This window comes from Hemicordylus capensis, chromosome 2 (assembly GCF_027244095.1).
Source record: "Hemicordylus capensis ecotype Gifberg chromosome 2, rHemCap1.1.pri, whole genome shotgun sequence".
Lineage (NCBI taxonomy): Eukaryota > Metazoa > Chordata > Lepidosauria > Squamata > Cordylidae > Hemicordylus > Hemicordylus capensis.
The window spans coordinates 14,713,152-14,720,144 of record NC_069658.1 but is presented as its reverse complement, the minus strand read 5'-3'; positions in this window follow the sequence as shown (position 1 = coordinate 14,720,144).

The following is a 6,993-nucleotide window of genomic DNA, read 5'->3' as shown; positions in this document are numbered from 1 at the left end:
GTACCTCTAGTCCAAATTTCAACACTATATGAATGAGGACTGGGAACTTTTGCCATCCTGCTTCATGAAAGCTTCTGCATTCCTTGGAAGCTTTCATACTCGTGTGTGAAGACAGGATGACTCAAATTAAATCATCTTTATTACGGTAGTAAGCCAGCATACCGTACAAGGCAAGAGTTGAATTGCAAGCAGTAAAAGGCTTAAAAGGCATAAACTGCAAAACTATGCTATTCTGGAAGATATGAAACTGTAAAATTGTAAAAACTGTAATATTTTTTTAAACTGAGGGCTCTTAAGATGTATGGGACCATAAGACTGTAAGCGTTCAAGGCTTTCATGTGGCGTGCTGTGCTAGAGAGTGATGAACAAGCTGGAACTGTGCTAAAATGTTGGGCTAGGTGGTTCACAAGTTAGCTCATGTGCACTGCAAACATTTACACATCTGCCATCTTGAATCGGGGCAGATGACATCACAAACTACACTGTTGAGGTGTCCCTATATGTCCTTACAACTGTACCCAATTTGGTTCATATTGGTCCAGGCACTGCAAAATTGATCGGGGTCATGGACACGCGGACAGAATGCAGGGTGATCTCACAAGCCTACTGGGAAATAGGCTAATAAAATTGCTCCCTGTTCCCAAAGTGCTCACAATCTAAAAAAAAGAAAAGTCTAAAGGGTTTGGGAAATGTGTATATTTGGGGAATGCATCCCAAATGGGTAATACATTTGGGATATGTATGTAGTAGTACCTCCTAAACTGCTGACCTTTGACTGAAAATGACCAGTAGTAACTTTCCATGGAAAAACTTCTAACACAATGTTTTTATTTCCACATTGCTGAATCCAAACAATTGTTCCTTCTATGATAGGCTCACTCAGTTTTTATTATTCCACCTATTTTGTCTAGAACAACTTTGTTCAGCAGTTTTGCCAGCAATATATCAGTATCTTTCCTAATATATTATTTGGCACTGATACAAGATAAACCACTGAACAACTCCAGTATAAGTGATCTGTTTTTTCTTGTTGGGTCGTATCTTTAAAGATCTGTTCCAGCTATAATATTTCCTCTGCTTTGTATAATATTGTCCTGGCAGGGAGGCTGCTAAGTCCATTTTATGCGCTTGAAAGAGATGGTTGACCTAGAAGAACCTTTCCAAACAATGACATTTGAAAGACGTAGCAATTAAAAAGAGAAGCCACCACTAAGATTTCGAGTGTCCAAATCCTAGGGCCTAGTTTATATCTCTAAGTCTCAATACAAAAGAGTCCTCACACAGCACTGGACTGCACATCCACAAAAGAATGCCAGGATCCATCCTCTACCCCCAAGGATTTTACAGTCTAAAATTTGACACAGGGAGTCAAAAGAAGAAAGGTAAGGAAGTGTAAAGGTAAAGTGTGCCACAGAGCCCTGTGGTTTCTTTGGTAGAATACAGGAGGGGTTTACCATTGCCTCCTCCTGCGTAGTATGTGATGATGCCTTTCAGCATCTTCCTATATTGCTGCTGCCCAATATAGGTGTTTCCCATCGTCTGGGAAATGTCTCCCATCATCTGGAAACATACCAGCGGGGATTCAAACCAGCAACCTCTGGCTTGCTAGTCAAGTCATTTCCCTGATGTGCCATTAGGTGGCAGTGTAGACAGGGGTAAAGAGGGGATATATGCAGTTACTTCAGTTATGTATTCATTAGCTTAGTTACAGGAGTCGGAAGACCATGGAGTATTACCAAGAGCCTCGGAGAAAAAATCCATCGCATCCCTCACTCCCGTCCCCTGTAGGTGATCCGAGATAGATGCACTGATCATATGTTCTGGGTGAGCCCTGTGTATGCTCTGTAAGGAAGCGAGCCCACCCACGCCCGCCCCCGATCAAAACCACCATTTTAACATGCAAACATTGTACCTTTGGATAACAGGATTGTGGGGCAGGGGGAAGCAGCAGAATATTCAAGTACTTAAAATTCAGTCTTGATTGTTCAACTCAGGGCAGCGGCTGGGCCGTTGTTAGCTACCCTGAACATATTTTATATGCAAAGGCAGCAAATGCATGGATTAAATTGATACACAATAATGTGAATTCAATTACCGAAGACAATTGTGGGTGCTGCCATGACAAATGTGATTTCACCACTGGGCAAAGCCCACCTGTCTACCACCCAAGCTCCATTTTGCCAAACATCTGTTGGTGGACACCTGTACATTTACTGCAGATGGCCACGCATTGGTTGAGCCAATGAAGCTGCCTCACACCAAGTCATAGGAACATGGGAAACTGCCTTATACGGTCAGACCATTGGTCCCTCTAATTAGTATTGTCTACCCAGCCTGATAGCAGCTTCTCCAAGATTACAGGCCGACGTCTCTCCCAGCCCTGTCTTGGAGATGCCAGGGAGGGAACTTGGAACAAATGCTCTTCCCAGAGCAGCCCATTACCTAAGGGGAATATGACAACAAATATTCATATACTGCTTTTCAACCAAAGTTCCCAAAGCGGTTTACATAGGTATTAACAATAAATAAAGATGGATCCCTGTCCCTAAAGAGCTCACAATCTAAAAAGCATCATAAGCACTGGATGGATGCTGTGCTGGGGTTGGATAGGGCCAGTTGCTCTCCCCCCGGCTCAGTAAAGAGAATCATCACTTTTAAAAGGGGTGCCTTTATGCTCAGTTAGCAGGCAGCCATCTAGCTCAGTACTGTTTATGCTGGACAGCTCTCAGACTCTCTGGGGCTTTCTTGACATTTCTTTCCACCCCGCTCCACCCGCACCCACCCCGTCTTACTTGGAGTTGCCTGGGACTTTCTGAATGCAAATCATAAACTCTACCACTGAGCAACAGCCCATTCACTTGCTCACTAGTTTTTCCTTGAAGTAGCAGCACTTTGCATCAACCTGTTCTGGATAATATGCTACATGCCCAACATTACTCTGTCGTCATGGGAAAGAAGGAGGCATGATTGTGCCATCATCCTGAATAAAGCTGAGTAATTCTGAGGAAATTGTCTGTCTAGTTGTTTGGATTGCTTCCTAAGTTCCAGGGGCTACCAGGCAATCGGCCAATGGGACAGGCTTCTGGCAGTTCTGTGCACTCTCTTGAGGAAGCCGTGTGCGCCATATGGCACAGTATTAAGACTCCTAAAAACAGATCCCTTGGAGTCAATAGGAAGCAAAAGGTATTGTTCAGCAGTGCCATGCATAATTTCAGTGCAAGTTCTTGGCAACTTGACTCCAACACTGTCCCCCCCCCCCCCCGCGATTAAAAACAAAAGGCTGTGATAACTAAACAGTGTCCAAGGGGGGTGAGAGGGAAGGATTGTTGCTGTCACTGCTGGTCCTGGGATATGATGGAGTTTTAGTTTACTTTGACTTAATGATTATTCTGCTTCACTATGACATCAGAACAGTAGCTTACAAAGAGAACATGCAGCAAAAACATAAAATAATATCTTATCTAGATACTGTGATAATGGCAAAAGTAAAACAAGTTTTTCGGGTAAGAATCTGCCTACTTTCCTTTCATAATAATCTTAATTGAGAATTAACACCCTCACAAGTTAGCCCACTTCAGCCTTACACGTTCACACATCTGCCATCTTGAGTTTGGGTGGATGGCATCATTACAAACTACACCCTTCAGTATGCCCTATGTCCCTACAGCTGTAACAAATTTGGTTCAAATCGGTTAGTCGGTTAACAAATTAGCCCTCTTGCTCCTCAAACATTTATGCATCAGCCATCTTGAATTAGGGTGGATGACATCATCACAAGCTACGCCATTGAGGTGTCCCTAAAACTACCCGATTAGGTCCATATTGGTCCAGGCATTACAAAGTTGATAGGGACACACAAACACACACACAGAATGCAGGGTGATCTCATAAGCTTACTTTCCTTAAGGAAAGTAGGCTAATGAGTTTTAAAATCCTTTCAACCTTCCTCATTATGAGATTTTGATCTTGCATTAGTAACGTACTTGCAATGAATTGCTTGAATTACAGCTATAAGTCACTGTTAAGCAATATGCTCAATACTAGAAGATCCTAGCAATGCTAGATAAGCCATACCCTACAGAATCTTTAGGGAAGGATTGTAGCTCAGTGGAAGAGCATTTGCTTTGCATGCAGAAGGTTCTGAGTTCGATCCTTGGCATCTCCTGACAGGGCTGGGAAATAAACATCTGAAACCCTAGAGAAATGATTCCAGTCAGCATTGCGAATCCTGAGCTAGAGGGACCAATGGTCTGACTCGGTATGAAGCCTTAATGACAGCCACTGCTAGATGAAACAAGGCTGGGTACTCACGGCCCTTGTGGGGACAGTGGGACCAGGGGAGACAGCAGTTGGTCTCTGGTCAGAAAGGGGAGTTTGACAGGGTATGTTTTGGTGGTTAAATGGTCCTGATAGATGTGTGCATTGGATCTGCTCATTGTAGCACGCCACTGGTCTCTATATACCACTATAACTAACCCTGTATGCATACACGATATAACTGCATATTCTTTCTCAGGTTATCCCTGCCTCTGCTTCTTTCTCTTTCCTCTGTGATCTCCTTTTGTGTTATTTTAAGCTTGTGAATCCACTGGAACAGGGACCTGTCTTGTAAAGTGTTGTGAATGTGCATGCAAATACCTCTATCTAAATATTAATTAATTAATTAATATTAATTATTATTAGAATTGCTCCCGGGCATGCTATTAATTAATATCATGTCTGGAAGCAATTCTAAAGAGGAATAGAATTTATTTATTTATTTTTTGCTTCCTAAATGTCTGCAGAGTTATTATTCAGCATGATACATAAACTGAACTTCCATGTATAGAGGCAACATACCTCAAGACTACCAGATGCCAGGAACAAAGTTTTGGAAGTGAAGGACTTTGCTCTGTCTCATGTCTCAATGACAGCGGGGGACAGGCTAGTGAGTTAGAGGGCTAAAGAGGTCAATACATTGGTCATCCCTTCACTACTGCTCTGACACTATCCCTTTGGTATGTAGATTGCTATTCTTAGAGACTTCTTTCCTGCCTGACTGGCCATGTCCTTTCTTCTCCCTTGGAACATGCAAGCTCCTCTCTCTCCCTGCACCCTGTGTGCAGAGATGCAGCCATGTGCATAGAGCTAGCTAGCTAGATTAGAGATCCTATCTCTCCACTTTACTATCTAGAATGGAGTTCACTAATAAATACTCCTTATATTGATTTGAAACTATGAAATGGCTCCAAGTTATTTTACTCTCAGCATACACGCATGCCTGGGCAAACTCCGCTGTGTTGTGCCTCTGTGCGCTCTGCTACATTAGAAGGGTATCTCTTACCAGAGAGAATTCACAGCACAAAGAAAAGGGTTTTCCATGGGTGCAGACACTCTGCTTGGGAGCTCTCCAGAGACACCTGCAGCAAACAGCTACTTCATGACAACATTTGCGGTGGGAAAATGGAACAGCAGGCAGAGCAGTCTTCCCGCAAAATGCTGCAGACCTCGTCCAGATCTCTCCCTGTCCCCAGCTGCTTTTTGACATACCCTTCCTGCTTATTTCCAGATTTAAGCCTATCTATTAATCACAGGCTTAATATATTGAGGAGCAGAGCTAGTCCTGCGGTAGCAAGCATGAATTCTCTCCTTTGCTAAGCAGGGTCTGTACTGGTTTGCATGTGGATGGAAGACTACATGTGAGCACTGCCTTCTGTAAGATATCCCCTGTAGTGGATGAGGATGTAGCTCAGTGGTAGGGGTTCGACTTGCATGCAGAAGGTCCCACCTTCAATCCCTAACATCATCTCCAGGGAGGGCTGGGAGAGACTCCTGCCTGAAACCCTGGAGAGCCGCTGCCAGTCAGAGTGGACAATACTGAGTTAGATTCACTGATCGTATGACTCGGTATAAGGCAGCTCCCTATGTTCCTAATGTACAGTGTGGCCTGTTGAAAGGAGTGGCCCAGTGCCTGAGGAGAGGTGCCAAATGGTGCCTTGGCCTGTGCCCCCCTCCCCAATTCCTTTTCAAACACCAGCTTCTGAAAGTTCTGAAAGCAATGCAGGAGGTGAAGAGAAGGGAAAGCTGCCAGCTGCCTCTTCTTGTGCTTCTTGCAAGTTTTGCAAGGAGTGTGGACATCTGGGCTCTCTCCTCCCTGTTCTCCTCCTTGCAGTGCTCGCAAGGGCCAGATCGGCGCAGAAGCCCTGAGACAGTGGCAGCAGCACAAGACCCGGCTGGTGCCCCAAGAATCTGCCGCTTGAGGCAGACCGCCTCGCCTCGCCGCATGAAAGAACTGCCCTGCCTGTTGGGAACTGAACAAGGGGGATTTTCTTTCATCTGATAGGCAGGTAGGGAATCTGAATGTTGAATTGGAAGGAGAAAGTTTAAATGTCAACATCTGAATTGCCAAAACGGAAACATTATCCAATTTCTAATCCCACCCTCAAATGAATAATGTACCATTCATTGTACCTAATGAATAATTGTCAGAAGCTTTCAGCGGAGGGGAGCTGTTGAGCCTGTTCATATGGTCATGTTTAAGAGCCAAGGGTATCCACAGTGTGGTTTTTGCCCTCACACTTTGTGTGATAAATTGGCCTTGGGAAAGCCCTTCCTGCATCCCATGTGGCAAAAGCAGCTGTTTGAGGTTCCTTTCTCAGGCAGGCTTCACCTTATAATCTGCCAGTCCCTACTCTTCCATTTCCAAGCTCTGCCTCCTAAGCCTCAGGGCCTGAGACTCACAAGACCGGGCAACCCTAAGACAGAGCACCTGCAGTTCTACGCTCCAGTCAGCGTTGACTGCTCCACAAGAGATTGCCCACGTCCCTGGCATGACGGCAATATTTTCATGGAGCTAGTGCAGGTGTTCAATGTAAATGGAAGCAGCCCACATTGATCAAAGCCTGTCGGAACAGTTGCCTTTGGCATCCATTCAGCGTGGGTTGAAGGGAAGGCCTCTCTGAGGAGAGAGAAAGACATTATTCTGGCTCCTCTCCGTTAAGCCCATCGCTTTTG